Raw genomic sequence first — 18,870 nt, 5'->3', positions numbered from 1 at the left:
ATAGATGTCTAGATAGATAGATGTCTAGATATATAGATATAGATAGATAGAGAGAGAGAGAGAGAGAGAGAGAGAGAGAGATACTTTATTCATCCCAGTCGGGAAATTCACACTTCCAGCAGTATCCTTGTTTTGAAAATTAACATAATAAAATAAAAGATAAATATAATAAATAAGTAATAATAAATTATAAAGAATACAAAAATACCCAACATAACGTTTTGCTATAGAGTATGTAAGTAGTGCTACGGTAAATACACTAGGGTAATATGCAAATGTAGGGGTGGGGTTTCATGTGAGCTTTTACTCCCCCGGGTGGAGTTAAAGAGCCTCATGGCATGAGGAAGAAATGATGCAATGTTTTCTTGCAGTTTCAGGATATTACCTTTACGGTTGATATCTAAATTCCAAGATTTTCCGATTTGCTATTATCGTTACATCCCTGAGCCCAAGAGTGCTAGCCTGGTGTGGCGGGAGACCCCAAAATCATGGGAATCCAACTAAATTCGGAGTACTAATGGGAAGTCATTCAACGCTCTGATAAGTACAGAAAAAAAATGCATGAAAAAGGAGCTTTTTTCAAGGAAGTCTTCTTCTTCTGCGTATTCTTTTTTGAATTTTCTTGGCTATTTTAACGGGGATCTCCCTATTTGTGTCTGTATATTTCAGGAGACTGCCCTGAAAGCAGCACACTATGGCACACTCGGCGGCACAGGGAGCGCTCGTTCCCACAACAGGATTAAAATCAATCTCTAGCTCGCAGAAAAGCCCCCCAAAAAATCAAAGACCGGACTGACCCAAGGGAAAAACCAGGGGGCGCTCTTGCTGTTTTCCTGCTTCAAACTCCACAACTCAAACTCCGCCCATCCCTAAATCTGTAAAGTATGTTTATATGTATGTATGTGTAGCCGGTAAAGGTGTTTTATATTTATTGAAGGAAAAAAAATAAATCCCTTTTGCCTTTGATTGTCTTAATTTTCATTTCCAAGTGACCGAATATGTATTTATGCTGCAAGTTCTGCTGGACCGTCCGCTGCCGTTTGTGCACGACCGTACCTGTCAACCTTATGAATGATGGCAAATGCTTTTTTTTGGATAGAAATATACTGCAGCAGATATACTACAAGAATACATTCAAGTCTAGTCTCTTATTAGATAGATAGATAGATAGATCTAGCTGTCTAGCGAGATAGACAGATCGATCTAGCTGTCTAGCTAGATAGATAGATAGATAGATCTAGCTGTCTAGCGAGATAGATAGATAGATCTAGCTGTCTAGCTAGATAGATAAATAGATAGATCTAGCTGCTCAGCTAGATCGATAGATAGATAGATCTAGCTGTCTAGCGAGATAGATAGATAGATAGATAGATAGATAGATAGATAGATAGATAGATAGATAGATAGATCTAGCTGTCTAGCGAGATAGATAGATTGATCTAGCTGTCTAGCTAGATAGATAAATAGATAGATCTAGCTGCTCAGCTAGATCGATAGATAGATAGATCTAGCTGTCTAGCTAGCTAGCTAGATATAGATAGATAGATAGATAGATAGATAGATAGATAGATAGATAGATAGATAGATAGATAGATAGATAGATAGATAGATAGATAGATCTAGCTGACAGATAGATAGATCTATCTATCTAGATAGACAGCTAGATCTATCTATCTAGCTAGCTAGATAGATAGATGGATATAACTAGCTGTCTAGCTAGATGGATAGATCTAGCTGTCTAGCTAGATGGATAGATCTAGCTGTTTAGCTAGATAGATAGATCTAGCTGTCTAGATAGATAGATCTAGCTGTCTAGCTAGATAGATAGATCTAGCTGTGTAGCTAGATGGATAGATCTAGCTGTCTAGCTAGATGGATAGATCTAGCTGTTTAGCTAGATAGATAGATCTAGCTGTGCAGCTAGATAGATAGATCGATAGACAGATATATAGATAGATCAAACTGTCTAGCTAGATAGATAGATCTAGCTGTCTAGCTAGATAGATAGATCTAGCTGTCTAGCTAGATAAATACATAGATCTAGCTGTCTAGCTGTCTAGCTAGAGAGATAGATCTAGCTGTCTAGGTAGATAGATAGACAGATACGTAGATAGATCTAGCTGTCTAGCTAGATAGATAGATCTAGCTGTCTAGCTAGATAAATAGATAGAAAGATTGATATATAGATCTAGCTGTCTAGATAGATAGGTAGATAGATGTCTAGATAGATAGATAGATACTTTATTCATCCCCGGTAGGAAAATTCACACTTCCAGCAGTATCCTTGTGTTGAAAAATAAAATGATCAAATTCAAGTCTAGTCCCTTATTAATGACGGCAATCTCCTTTATTAAGCAATAACAAACCTTACAAACACAGCGGGGCACCTATTTATTTGCAGCGAGACAAACCGTATAGAAAAAACAAAAAAGATAATGTTTTTTTTTCCGCATTTTTTTTGTGATTTACCACGGGAATACGACAAAAGCAGTACTGCTGAAATACTAAAGAAAAACGAGAAAAATCATCCTACAGACTATAAAATTCAACCTTATATATTATTGTGCTATCAAGTTGAAAAGAAATACTACTAAAATACTACTACAGAAATATTACACCGAAAATACAACCAAAAAACAACCACAGTATAACACAAAAATACTACTACAATAATAATACTATTGAAATGCTACATAAATACTACAGAGATACTACGGAAATACTACTTTGAATGTACTTTAAACATAATTTGACAGAAATACTACAAAAATACGACTACAGTAATAGTACAAAACCAATACACGTATACTCCAACAAGATCTATAAAAATACCACAAATATACTACGGAAACTGGACTGCAGAAATGATACCAAATACAAATATACTACAAAAATTTGAGCATTGAAATACCACAAAACGACTGCAGAAATATTTCAAAAACTACGAAAATACAACTACAGTAAGACTACAAAAGTTCTAACAGATATACTACAAAATGATGGAAATACTACAAAGATATTACAGAAAAAAACTACAAAATTGATACTGCAGAAATAATCTAAATATACTCCCAAATAAACAAAAAACTAGTGAAATTCTACAAAAATCCGACTGCAGATACAAAAAAAAAATTACGGAAATAAGACCAATATACTATTAAAATACTACAAGAATACATCTACAGTAATACTAAAGAATACTACAGATACATTACAAAAATTCTACCTTGGAAATACAACAAATATACGACAAAAATAATAGTGAAACCTACAGTCTACTGAAACCTACCAAAACACTGCTGAAGAATTTTTATTTTAAAAAAAAAGCTATTAAAAAGAAATACTACACAAATCCAACAGCAGAAATACTACAAAAATTTACAAAATACAACTACAGTAAAACTACAACAGTTCTATCAGATATACTACAAAAAATCTATGATGTAAACATTACAAATATACTAACACTGTTACTGCAGAAATAATGTAAACATACTTAAAAAAAACACAGAAATTCTACAAGAACTCCAGAAATACAACAAAAAAAACACGGAAATACGACCAATATACTACAAAAATCCATCTACAGTAAGACTAAAAAATACTACGGATATATTACAAAAATTTTACCTTGGAAATACTACAAACATACGACGAAATAATAGTGAAACCTACAGTCTGAAAACTACCAAAACACTGCTGAAGAAATATATATATATTTTTTTAAAAAGTGATTAAACAGGAATACTACAAAAATCCGACAGCAGAAATACTAGAAAAATCTACAAAATACAACAACAGTAAGACTACAAAAGTTCTAACAGATATACTACAAAAAAATATACTCTGGAAATACTACAATGATACTATAGAAAAAAACACACAACTGATACTGCAGAAATAATCTAAATATACTCCCCAAAAACACACAGAAATTCAAAAAAAATCGGACTGCAGAAATAAAAAAAAAAAACCCGACAGAAATACGACCAATATACTAAAAAATTACTCCAAAAATCCATCTACAGCACTACTAAAAAAATTACAGATATATTACCAAAAAATATTACCTAGGAAATACTACAAATATACGACGAAAATAGTACTGAAACCTACAGTCTACTGAAAACGACCAAAACACTACTGAAAAAAAGTGATGAAATACTACAAAAATCCGACTGCAGAAATACTAGAAAAATCTACAAAATACAACTGCAGTAATACAACAAAAGTTCTAACAGATATACTGCAAACAAACTCTTATGGAAATACTACAAAAATACTACAGAAAAAAACTACAAAACTGATACTGCAGAAATAATCTAAATATACTCCAAAAAAAAAAATACAAAAAATCACAGAAATTCTACAAAAGTTTGACTGCAGAAATACAAAAACCTAGGGAAAAATGACCAATATACTACAAAAATACTTCAAAAATCAATCCACAGTAAGACAAAAACATACTCCAGATATATTACAAAGATTTCACCTTGGAAATACTACGAATATACGAAACCTACAAACAGTCTACTGAAAACTACCAAAACACTGCTGAAGATTTTTTTTTTTTCAAAAGTAGCGATTAAACAGAAATACTACAAAAATCCGACTACAGAAATACTAGAAAAATGTACCTAATACAACTGCAGTAATACTAGTTCTAACAGGTATACTGCAAACAAACTCCTATGGAAATACTACAAAGATACTACAGAAAAAAAATAAAATAAACACAGAAATTCTACAAAAGTTTGACTGCAGAAATACACAAAAAAAAAACTACGGAAATATGACCAATATACTACAAAAATACTTCAAAAATCAATCCACAGTAAGACGAAAACATACTCTAGATATATTATATTACAAAAATTTTACCTTGGAACTACTAGCAAAATACGAAACCTACAAACAGTCTACTGAAAACTACCAAAACTCTGCTGAAGATTTTTTTTTTTTTTTTCAAAAGTAGCGATTATACAGAAATACTACAAAAATCAAACAGCAGAAAAACTAGAAACATCTACAAAATACAACTGCAGTAATACTAGTTCTAACAGATATACTGCAAACAAACTCCTATGGAAATACTACAAAGATACTCCCAAAAAAATAAAATAAATAAACACAGAAATTCTACAAAAGTTTCACTGCAGAAATACACAAAAAAAACTACGGAAATATGACCAATATACTACAAAAATACTTCAAAAATCAATCCACAGTAAGACAAAAACATACTCCAGATATTTTACAAAAATTTTACCTTGGAAATACTACAAATATACGAAACCTACAAACAGTCTACTGAAAACAACCAAAACACTGCTAAAGAAATATATATATTTTTTTTTTTTAAATAGCGATTAAACAGAAATACTACAAAAATCCGACTACAGAAATACTAGAAAAATCTACCAAATACAACTGCAGTAATACTACAAAAGTACATATGAAATGGAGTGCTTAAATCACAGTTTTCATGTCTAATTTTGCCACATTTTTAACCCAATGTCGTTCTTCTTCTACACAATTTGACGTGATCAAAAAACGTGTACGAATCGGGGACGTTGACAGGTACGCACACACGGCAGTGGACTCCTTTTATTTGCCAATGACTTTTTTAAATGTATTTGTTTTCGTTTTTGTTCCTGACGGCCTTGTTCTTATGACACGGGGACAAGTTTAATACTCGCGGCTAAGCCACAATCACGCGTGACGTAATCAAAGGCCCTTGTCGCCGGGTAGATTTAAAAATCGCTAAGCCCGATTTTTTTTTTTTTTTTTTTTTTTTTTTTTTACGCGTCGTTTTAAATTCCCCGGTCGGGAAAAAAACGCTTTCACCTGCTGAGAGATAATAAAAGCGGTCCAGATGGCGGAAATAATCGGGGGTGCAAAAAAACAACAACCCAGAAATCCTTTCCGATGTTGAGTGGGCGGGGTCAGGAGCGAAAGTCACATGCTAGCACTTTTTTTTTTTCAAACAATCATTTTAGCGCTCGACAAGAACATCGAGTCAAAGAACACCGGCACCTTTTGAATCGCTGATCCGAGACCGGGTCCCGAGGGGGCAACGTTTTTCAATCCGGAGCTCGGGGAATCAACGGCCCGATGAATCGACGCGGGGGGTTCGGAGTTTGGAATCCATGCCAAATATCAAAAATAGCATAATTATATCGAGATTTTGTCGGTACTAAAAAATGTGGTGAAAGCGCCACAAGACATGAATGAAAGTATAGAATACCTTACGATCAGGGTTGGGTAGGGTTACTTTAACTGGATTACTTTCGATTACTTTTGGATTACTCCAGTAGCAAATATGCTTATAAAAGACAAAAGTAACTAAATATGAATACAATTACTATTTTTTGTGCAGGTTTGGGAAGTAACGGAATACATGGAAGGGCAAAAATGATGTTGAGATTGATTTTCATTTTGTTTCTGTCGCATTTGATGTTCGTTTTGCCGGAGATCAAAGAAATCAAAGCCAGAAGAGAAAGCTTATCACGTGTTGTGAGTCATCATTTGATTCATATTTAGTTTCTTTTGTCTTTTATTAGCATATTTGCTATTGGAGTAATCCAAAAGTCATTGAAAGTAATCCAGTTAAAGTAATCCTACCCAAACCTGAGAATACCTTACGATTACATTGAAATTTTGCGACACTACTGAAACAGCCTTAGCTACGGTAGCCCAAAAGTGACAAAAATCAATCAATAAAATCACATTTTTGTTCAATAGTTGACAATATTATAAAATATGTACTTACTATCCATTTTTTTATCATTATTCAAATTGAAAAGCATCCGAATTTTGATGAAAATGTATTAAACTTATTCCATTTTTCAAAGGCAGGGCTACAGGACAGTCTCGAGCAATATTCAGGAAAAGAAAATAAAAATAAGAAAGAGAGAAAGAAATGGAGGGAGGAAGGATGAAAGAAACAGGGAAGAAAAGAAAGGAAGAAGGAAGGAATAGGAGAAAAAAGGGGGGAAGGAGAGGAACAATAAAGGAAAAATAAAGGGAAAAGAAAAGAAAAAGGGGACTCCACGAAAAGAAAGAGAGAGGGAGAGAGTGACAAAGAGAAAAAAGAGGAACAAAAATGAATCAAAAAGGAAAAAAATAGAAACAAAAAAAAAACAGAATCAGAAAAAAGGCACGAGAAGGAACAAACATAGAAAATAAAACATCGGCAGAAGAACAAAATAAAAAAGGGGGAAGGAGAGGAACAAAGAAAAGGAAAACATGGGGTAACAAAGAAAAGAAAAAAAGGAACACCACAAAAAGAAAGAGAGAGACAGTGAGAGGGAGAGAGTGACAAAGAGAAAAAAGAGGAACAAAAATGAATCAAAAAGGAAACAAATAGAAGCAAAAAGGAAGAGAATCTGAAAAATGGCACGAAAAGACAGAAAATAAAAGACGTGGTCGGGATCAAAAATGGGTCGTATAGCCAGAGATCAGGAACGGACAGATGGAAAAACAGGAGCAAAAACGGGACAGGCGGGAGTCAGGATCAAAAAGGCTTGCCTTGTATCAACAGAGGTTACCAGATGGACTGACAAAAAAGGGAAAAGGAGAGGATTAAAGAAAAGGAAAAAACAAAGAAAGGTAGACGGAAAGAAAAAAAGTGAAAGACAGGAACAAAGAAAAGAAAAAAAGGGTAAAACTGTCATGACCAGAACGGAAACAGGACCCACTTGCGTGACCTTTACCACAAGTTTTATTAAAAGAGAGGAATCCAGTGTTCGCTGGGCGCAGGAAGCAAGTCGCTCTCAGATTGTGATCCGAATACGGAAGTGGATCTTCCGTAGCGGGCGATAGCGGTGTCAGGGACGGAAAATCAGGTCGATAGCCGGGACAGGAGAGCAAAAACATGGTCAGGGTCAGAAACGGGTCGTGAGCCGGGACGGGAGAGCAGACGTGGTCGGGTTCAAAAATGGGTCATAGCCGGAGACAGACTGGGAGATCAGGAACGGACAGATGGAAAAACAGGAGCAAAAATGGGACAGGCGGGAGTCAGGATCAAAAAGGCTTGCCTTGTATCAACAGAGGTTACCAGACGGACTGACAAAAAAGGGAAAGGGAGAGAATCAAAGAAAAGGAAAAAAACAAAGAAAGGTAGACGGAAAGAAAGAAAAATGAAAGACAGGAATGAAGAGAGGAACAAAGAAAAGAAAAAAAGGGTAAAACTGTCATGACCAGAACGGAAACAGAACCCACTTGCGTGAAGTTTACCACAGTTTTTATTAAAAGAGAGAGGAATCCGGTGTTCGCTGGGCGCAGGAAGCAAGTCGCTCTCAGATTGTGATCCGAATACGAAAGTGGAACTTCCCATAGCGGGCAATGGCGGTGTCAGGGACGGAAAAACTGGTCGATAGCTGGGACAGGAGAGCAAAAACGTGGTCAGGGTCAGAAACGGGTCGTAAGCCAGGGACGGGTGAGCAGATGTGGTCGGGATCAAAAACGGTCATAGCCAGAGACAGACTGGGAGATCAGGAACGGACAGATGGAAAAACAGGAGCAAAAACGGGACAGACGGGGGTCAGGGTCAAAAAGTAATAGGGAAAGAAAAAAGAAAGAACGGCAGGAATGAAGAAAGAAATATTGATAACTGTAAACTATACGTGAAAGCATAGTAAGTACATATTTCATAATAATAAAATTGTGTTGCAATAATCGACATTTTTTATATATATCTAATTTTGGCACTCTTGGGCTTCCATACCCATAAAATTCGATGCTTCGAAATCTTTTTTCGGCCATGTTTTTATCGCGCGTGTGGGGGAGGGGGGTGATTTCACGTACACTGTACATGTCTTTATGCTAGCAAACGTAAAAAAAAAAAAAGGTAGAAGCTGCAGTTCGACGTATCGGTAGTAGCCAGCGTCCCGATGAGTCGGGGAAACAATATCCAGCACCGCCAAAATACTCAAGAATAATCTTCACGGAACTCACTTTTGTGACGTGCCACTTTACCCACTTTTGATTTGCCGACGTGCAGAAAATACAAGTGTAAGTGTTTGATGTATGTGTGCGCTTCCCACATGGATTAAAGTTTTTTGCATTGTACTGCATATTCTGGGATGACTCTCTTTATTTCTTCTCCCGTCCGTCGCCGCCGTTTTTTTCCACAACTTGCTGGTTTCTGACAAAAATGCCAATGACAAATCTACAGGAGATATGCTACCCAAACAACTTGAATGGTAATACTATAAAAAAAAGCCTACAGATATACTGCAAAAAATATTCTATAGAAATAAAATTATAATTGAAAAATACCACTACAGTTATTCTGCAAAAAAATACTACAGATACGCAAAAACAAATAAATGAAGAAATACTACAGAAATACTAAAAATAATATGACTGCAAAAATACTACAAAAATTATACTATGCAAATACTACAAAAATACTAAAGTACTGCTTCAAAAATCCACAATGGTAATACTACAATTATACTACAGAAATACATAAAAATACTACTGCAAAAATACTAAAAAAAATGATACGATGCAAATACTACAAAAATACTTAAGTTACGCTACAAAAATCCACTATGGGAAAACTAAAAATATACTAAAGAAATGCAAAAAAAAAACAACCATTGCAGAAATTCTACAAACAATATACTTTGGAACTACTACAGAAATACTACAAAAACATTCAGCAATACTGCAGAAAAAGAACAAAAATATACAGATACACTACAATAAAATATATGATGAAATACTACAGAAATACTACAAAAACGATACTAGGCAAATACTACAAAAGTAATAAAGATTCACGACAAAAATCTACTATGGGAATACTACAAATATACTACAGAAAAAAAAAATACTACTGCAGAAATACTACAAACAATATACTATGGAACTACTACAAAAATACTACAAAAAAGCCTACAGGAATACTGCAGAAAAAGAAACAAAATACTACTGTAAAAGATATACGATGGAAATACAATAATAATTGAAAAATACCACGACAGTAATTCAGCAAAAAATACTACAGATACACTAAAAAAAATGTTACTGCAAAAATACTACAAAATTATTACTGTGCAAATACTACAAAATGCTAAAGATACGCTATAAAAATCCACGATGGGAATACTACAAATATACTAAAGAAATGCAAAAAATAAACGACCATTGCAGAAATACTACAAACAATATACTATGGAACTACTACAGAAATACTACAACAAAAGCCTTCAGGAATACTGCAGAAAAAGAACAAAAATACTACTGTAAAACATATATGATAGAAATACAATAACAATAAAAAAATACCACTACAGTAATTCCGCAAAAAATACTACAGATACACTACAAAAATATTTGATAAATACTACAGAAATACTACAAAAATGATACTAGGCAAATACTACAAAAATACTAGAGATAATCTACAAAAATCCACTATAGGAATTTTAAGAATACACTACAGAAATACAAAAAATACTACTGCAAAAATACTACAAAAATAGAACTGTGCAAATACTACAAAATGCTAAAGATACGCTATAAAAATCCACGATGGGAATACTACAAATATATGACAGAAATGCAAAAAAAAAAAAAAAAAAAAAAAACATTGCAGAAATACTACAAATAATATACTATGGAACTACTACAGAAATACTATAAAAAAGCCTTCAGGAATACTGCAGAAAAAGAACAAAAATACTACTGTAAAAGATATACGATGGAAATACAATAATAATAAAAAATACCACTACAGTAATTCTGCAAAAAAATACTACAGATACACTACAAAAAACACTACTGCAAAAATACTTCAAAAATATTACCGTGCAAATACTACAAAATGCTAAAGATACGCTACAAAACAGGAATACCGCAGAAAAAGAACAAAAATATTACAGCAAAAAATATACGATGGAAATACAATAATAATAAAAAAATTCCACTACAGTAATTCTGCAAAAATACTACAGATACACTACAAAAAATATTACTGCAAAAATACAACAAAAATATGACTGTGCAAATACTACAAAATGCTAAAGGACGCTACAAAAATCCACAACGGGAATACTACCAATATACTACAGAAATATGAAAAGAAAAACAAAAATAAATTGTCACTACCAGAACGGAAATAAAAAAAAATAAAACATACTACAGTAATATATATAATTTCAGTAATACAACAAAAATAATACAGAATACTACTAACATTTTTCAATGATAATACTCCAAAAATACTACGATAGAAGTACTACAAAAATACTACAGATATACTACAAATATTTTACTATGGTAAATAAATACTACAAAAAAAATACAACTACAGTTATGCTACAAAAATACTAGAAAAATAAAACTACAGTAATATTACAAAAATACTACATAAATATTACAAAATTTAACTGCAGAAATACAAAAACTACATGTCAGGACCAGAACGAAAACCGGACCCACTTGCGTGATGTTTACCACAAGTTTTATTGAAGGAAAGTAGTGAGCAATGGCGGTGTCAGAGATGGAAAAACTGGTCGGTAGCCAGGACTGGGAGAGCTAGACCTGGTCGGGGTCTGAAACAAGTCGTAATCCTGAACAGGAGAGTAGACGTAGTCAGGGACAAAAAGGGTTGTAAGCCGGGACGGGAGAGCAGACATGGTCAGGATCAAAACAGGTCGTAGCCGGAGATAGACAGGAGCAAAAATGGGACAGGTAGGAGTCAGGATCGAAACAGGCTTGTCTAGTATACATTGAGGTTCGCAGACGGACTGACAACAGGGGACAGACAGGACAGGGTTCAAATAGTAACTGGGAGCCAATCAGAACCTTCAGCGGTTGGCGCCACATGAGTAATAGTTGAATGGGAATACTATATCGATCCCAAGTCAGCAGTATTAAGCGATCCAAGTATCCAATAATATCGATGTTTGTATCGATTCGCTCACTCTTACCTGATTGTCAATTTGTTCATCCAATAAAAAAGTAGATTGCTGGGACTACATCTAAGTATTGGCACAAGTAGCGGAATACAATTTTCCGACTCCGAGGAGTCAATTTCTTCCTAAAAGTATCACAAGCCAGAAACGGAAACAGGACCCAGTAGTGTTCGTTTTTACTCAGTTTTATAGAGAAAGAGAGCAGTGCTTGCTTCCACGATCTGATGATCGTCGGAGACAGGTAGCAGTTGGCAGGAACACGGAAATGGCACCTCTGTGTCGAGCGAAGATAGTCGTAGGCGGCGGGAAACTGGTCCATAGCCGGGACAGGGGAGCAAGGGCGGTAACGGGTCCAGAAAACAGGTCAGCAACAAGTATCAGGCAGGAAACAGGGCAAAACAGGTCGATGGCTGGGACAGAGGAGCAAAAGCAGAAACGGGTCCAGAAAAAGGTCGGCAACAGGTATCAGACAGGGAAACAGGGTAAGATAATGTCGGAGAGTACAAAAGCTTGCCTAGCTGAGAGCATAGGTTCGCAGACGGTCTGACAGCTTCCTCTTGGAAGACAGGGGTTTACAAAGCTGTTGGCACCAACGGGGCAGTAGCAAGTGCCCCGAATCAGCAATCATGACACAGAGTTATTGATTTTTTTCGCCCTAATTAGCAGCCAATCACGTCGTCTCCTTTTTGCCGCTCAGACTCGACTAAACGATCACTAAACTCCGTCCGTGCTTCCGATTTACAGCACTCCCAAAATGAAACGCTAAACACTATAATCAGGGACCAGAAATGTAATTATACTTCTGTTGATTTTCTATTTATTTATTTTTTTAGTCCAAACATCAACAAAAAAATTCAATTTGAAACGAATGCACAAGAGTCTGCTGTTAATCAATAAGTAATCCAATTTGGAGCTACACTGGAAGTTCATTTTCTCTGCGTCAAGGCACTATCAAAGTAAAAGCCAGGGAATTAGGTTGCTTAATACCATAATTGCTTTGTTTTGGAACATTTTAAATGAAAACGTGTGTGTGGTTTCACTTTTGTAACCTGGGGCTCCATTTTTGTGCATATCCATGGGAATGAATAAAAAATGGCTCCATTGGGGAGGAGTTCAACTATATTGGGTCCAAAATGCACCAGCCCAATGCCTTGGTGACTTAGAGCAAGTCAAGTCATGTTTATTTGTTTGGCCCCTTAATCACAAAGAGTCTCAAAGGGCTGCACAGATCAAAGATTATTGCAAACTACAGACAATTATGACACCATCACCTGATACTGTTGACATGAAATATAGGTTATTCATATGCTATAGTATAGAAGTGTGTTTTAAGCTTAGATTTAAACATTTCCACTGAGGTTGCAGATCGAATCTTAGGGGGACGGGCATTCTTGCGATTTCTTCTTGGCTCTTGGGATCACGAGTAGACCGGCGTTTACAGAGCGAAGGCTCCGGACCAGAACATAGGGAGAAATTAAATCTGAAAGATATGAGGGAGCAGGTCCATGCCTGATTTTGTATAATACCAAGAGAATCTTCAAATCACATCTTAAGCTAGCAGGGAGCCAATGCAGGTTAGCTAAAATCAGGGCCATGTGATCCCACATTTTTAGTCTTCATTAAAAGCCTCACTAGAGCATTTTGTACTAGCTGAAGGCTCTTGATTTTGGACTTCGGGAGACCGGAGAGTAGGGCATTACAGTCATTGAGACAGGAAGTAACAAACGCGTGAATTATAATCTCCGCATCTGACTGAGACAGCATAGGACGGATTTTTGCAATGTCGGCAATTTTAGCAACCAAACCTATTCTAGTAATATTCTTCACGTGTGTTTGAAAGGACAGATCGGGGTCAAAGCTAGCTTCCTGTTTCCTGTTTGAAACCGTTAAAATATTCGGATTGTTTCATATATAAAAATGTTTTCGAAAAAAAAAATACATTCATGGGGAGTTTCAAAGTCTCATCTCATCTCATCTCATCACCTGCACCGCTTATGCTCAGTAGGGTCGCGGGGGTGCTGGAGCCCATCCCAGAAATCATCGGGCAGCGGACACCCTGAACTGGTTGCCAGCCAATCGCAGGGCACACAGGGACAGACAAGTCACTCGCTCATTCACACCTAGGGACAATTTGGACCGGCCAATTCACCTGAAATGCATGTTTTTGGAACGTGGGAGGAAACCGGAGTGCCTGGAGGAAACCCACGCAAGCACGGGGAGAACATACAAACTCCGCACAGGAAGTCTGGAGCTGGATTTGAACCCACGCAGGAGGTTCCCATGACTTGAACTGTGCCGCACATGCGCTAACTACTGCGCCGCCGTGCTGCCGAGTTTCAAAGTCAATTTCCCTAAATTAGGTCAAAAATTCACCGTTCCTCCATTATCTGCACCGCTTATCCTCACTATGGTCGCAAGGCGATTTATCCAGATTCCTATTTTGGTCGGGAACGGAACGGAGACAGGACCCACTTGCGTTGCGTTTCTTACAAATTTTATTGGAAGAAAGGAAAGGGTTGCACCCACGATCCGGGGATCGCTGGACGTGGGAAGCAGGTCGCTCTGAACGCGGAAGTGGGACTTCCGTGGCGAGCGATGGCAGTGTCGGGAACCAAGAACGTGTCAGTAGCCAGGACGGGAGAGCAAAAACGTGGTAGGGGTCGGAAACGAGTCGTAAGCCAAGAGAGGATAGTAGACGTGGTCAGGATCAAAAATGGGACGAAGAAGACGGGAGCAAAAAAACAGGTGGAAGTCACGGTCGAAAAAGGCTTGCCTAGTGTAAACTGAGGTTCGTAGACGGACTGACAAAAGGGGACAGATAGGGGTGGGTTTGAATGGGGACAGGGAGCCAATCAGAGTCCGAGGCAGTTGGCGCCAAAGGAGCGGACACAGGTGCATCACACATGACAAACAAAATATATCGGTTTCCTTTAAAAATTAATTGATTTATGCTTACAGTTATCGACATTTTTTGCACATTTACATTTTTTTTCAATGAAGGCAAACAATATTTAACATTGGTAAAATAATATTTCATCTGCTAGACAAGATGATGAATCTTATTTTAAAGATGTCATGGTTCCCATGGCGCCCAATCGGCCCCGCCCATGTGGCGCCAGCTTGTTGACGGATTGGCTTTCCCATTATTTAAACCCTGTCCTATCAATCCCTGGTTGTCGGTCCGTCTGCGAATCTCTATTTTTACACGGCAAGCCCTTTTTCGACCCTGACTCACGCCTGTCCCGTTTTTCACTCCTGTTTGTCTCCCGCTACGACCTGTTTTGATCTCGACCACGTCTACTCTACTCTCCCGGCTTTCGACTTGTTTCCGATCCTGACCACGTTTTTGCTTGTCCATCCCAGCTACTGACCGTTTTTTTTCTTTTCCCGACACCGCCATCACTCGCTCAGAACGTGAAAGATCCACTTCCATGTTTGGAGCGACCTGCTTCCCGCGTCCAGCAATCCCCAGATCGTGGGCGCAACCCTTTTCCTTTCTTCTAATAAAACATGTGAGAAACGCTACGCAAGTGGGTTCTGTTTCTGTTGCGGTCCGGACGAAAGATTGTTTTCTTATTTTTTTCAAGAAACCAATATATTTCAACTGAGCAAAAATATTTAGCCAATGGAAGGAGGTTTTAGTTTTTTTGTAGCTACACCATTGGCAGAAAAAAACTGCTTAATTTTTTTATAGTTTTGTAGTTGTTTTATCCTTTTTGAGTCAATTTTAAAAAAGAATGCTTACAATAACCAACAGTACAGTATTTAACATCTGGTACATTGTTTTGTCATTTTCATTATGTTTTTTCTTAATGCAGGCAGAAAATATATTCTGATATGAGCAAAATAATCTACCATCTGCTCGATAAAACAATTTAGAATTAACTTTGTCTTTATTCATAGCACTGTATTGAACGTTATTTAAGAGATTGGACACAGCACTCCAGGATAAACATGAAATAAAAGATTTTAAAGAAAACAAAATATGTTAAACAGTATTAGGGTTGATTTATTTACCTAAAATGACCTAAATTGTGAGTAGATAAAAAAAAAAAAACAGGATCAGGACCCAAACGCGTGATGTTTCTCACACAAGCTTTTATTTTACGGGAAATGTGGAGTCATGTAAGTTAGGCAGTGGTCTGGCGTGGAAAGACAGGAGTTCAGAGACCGACGAGATCGATACCAATTGCCCGAGCAGGAATCGGACACATGGGGTCGATACCGGACAGAACGGGACAGACAGGATTGATATTGAAACAGGATATTGAAATTCAACAGGACAAAATAGACGGGAACAAAAACTGGAGAGAATGATAAACAGGACAAAAATAGACGGAAACAAAACTGGCAACCAAAATTAAACAGGACAAAACTAGACGGAAACAATACTGGACTGGAAATACCAACAGGAAACAGGACCGAGTCCGAAGACACGTCTTGCGGGGCAGAGGTTCGTTGACGAGCTGACAAAGGTAGAGTGAGAGCGCTGAGCTTAAATAGAAGGGAAGCCAATCGGTTTATGAGCCACAGCTGGCGCCACACGGGTGGGGCCAATTGGGCGCCATGGCAACATTGACAGATTTAGAATAATTTGGAAAAATAAATGATTAATTTAAGTGTATTTTGTCTAGTTTTAAGTAAAATAACTACAGAAGTAAAATAAAAGAATTTATACCGAAAAAAAGACTTTTATCTAGGACAAAATAAGCGGGAACAATACCGGACTGGAAATACCAACAGGAAACAGGACCGAGTCCGAAGCCACGACTTGCGGGGCAGATGTTCGTTGACGAGCTGACAAAGGTAGAGTGAGAGCGCTGAGCTTAAATAGAAGGGAAGCCAATCGGTTTATGAGCCACAGCTGGCGCCACACGGGTGGGGCCAATTGGGCGCCATGGCAACATTGACAGATTTAGAATCATTTTGAAAAATAAATGATTAATTTATGTGTATCTTGTCTAGTTTTAAGTAAAATAACTACAGAAGTAAAATACAAGAAAAAAAATACTTTTATCTAGGACAAAATAAGCGGGAACAATACCGGACTGGAAATACCAACAGGAAACAGGACCGATTCAGAACCCACGTCTTGCGGGGCAGAGGTTCAGTGACGGGCTGACAAAGGAAAAATGACAGCACTGAGCTTAAATAAAGCCTATTAATCAATGAGCCAAACGGGCGGAGCCAATTGGGCGCCATGGCAACCGTGACAAACATTGCAATTAAATTTTGTTTATTTGAAGGATTTTCTTTTAAAAGAAAAAAACAACAGGAGAACATATATTAAAACAAGAACAAAAAAATAAACTCACTTCAAAATGTTCTCCCAATAGGGTAAGCGTGCATTTTTTTGGGAGTCCTACACGGTCATCGCACACTATTCTGCTATTCCTGCAAGATATTTATCTCTCGATCCATTCTGAAGGTCGTCCGGTCGCGCCAAAACCACACGGAACAACGCTAACGCTAACTCCGCGCTGTGTTTCCGCGAGAAATATTGCTCATTAGGAAAAGATTTGAGATAAAAAGTTATGGAAATGCGCTGATGGAGCATCCTTTGAAGTGGCGAAAGGCCGTCTTTTTTTAGGAAACACTCGCTCGCTGCCGTCTCTTTTGGCTTTCTCCGATAATGATCATCTGATAATGATAACCCGGCGTACAAACACAACTGAGAGCGGGAATTATGTGAGAGGAGGATCCAAAAATACAGACTTAAAAGGAACAAAACAAAGAATAGACAATGAGAAATGTTTAATTGCTAATCAAAGCGCTTGAGAGCTCATCAAATCCCGCTGGGGAAAGCGTCCTTGGAGCTTTCTCTGTGCACAAATGTCAGCCTATTCTTTCCCTTTTTCTATTCATAGTTTCGTGTAAATGTTCTAAATGCCTGGTACGTACTTTGTAACTCCTCCTTACAACATCTGAAGGTATAGCTTTCTCTTTGAGGTGCTTCGTTTAACATTTGATACTGCGATTTTTGCAAGATGAGATGAATGAATCCATGTCAGGTCGAGTCATGTTCATTTGTACAGGTTGCATGGATGTGTCGGGCTCTGGTATGGACTCATAAATGAAGTCACAAAATAAGATTTATTTATTTTTCAATAAATATATATGGGATAGTGTACAGATACTGGACGTATATCGCCCCCGTCCCAAAACATACACAAGAGAGCAGAGAGAGACGAAATGAGAGGGGACACGTTCTTTATTTCATCCAAACATTCAGTCATGTTCCCTCTCATTTCGACTATATTTGGTGCCCCACGTTGGGCGCCAAATATTTCGGAGCAGGACGTATATCGCCCCCACCCCAAAACATACACAAAAGAGCAGAGAGAGTCGAAATGAGAGGGGATACGTTGTTTATTTCATCCAAATAGTTGGAGTCGCCCTGACCCAGCCAAAGTCCTGTCAGTCCTGTTTCTACTTTTATTCCACAATAATACAGAACAAGGAGGTTTAATAAGATCTTCACAATTTGTACAGGCTGCATGGATGTGTCAGGTTCCGGCATGGACTCATAAACGAAGTCACAAAATACAATTCTACTGATACTTTCGGAGCAGGACGTATATCGGCCCCTCCCCAAAACATACACAAGAGAGCAGAGAGAGTTAAAATGAGAGGGGACACGTTGTTTATTTCATCCAAACGTTCAGTCCTTTTCCCTCTCATTTTGACTCTCTTTGCTCTATTGTGTATATTTTGGGGCGGGGCCGATATACGTCCTGCTCTGAAATATTTGGCGCCCAACGTGGGGCATAAATGAGAGGGGGACACGTTGTTTATTTCATCCAAACATTCAGTCGTGTTCCCTCTCATCTTGACTCTATTTGGTGCCCCACGTCGGGCGCCAAATATTTTGGAGCAGGACGTATATTGGCCCCGCCCCAAAACATACACAAAGGAGTGGAGAGAGTCGAAATGAGAGGGG

Source organism: Urocampus carinirostris, chromosome 9, assembly GCF_059441175.1.
Source record: "Urocampus carinirostris isolate Australia breed hairy pipefish chromosome 9, RoL_Ucar_1.0, whole genome shotgun sequence".
NCBI lineage: Eukaryota > Metazoa > Chordata > Actinopteri > Syngnathiformes > Syngnathidae > Urocampus > Urocampus carinirostris.
Note: the sequence above shows the minus strand (reverse complement) of the source record.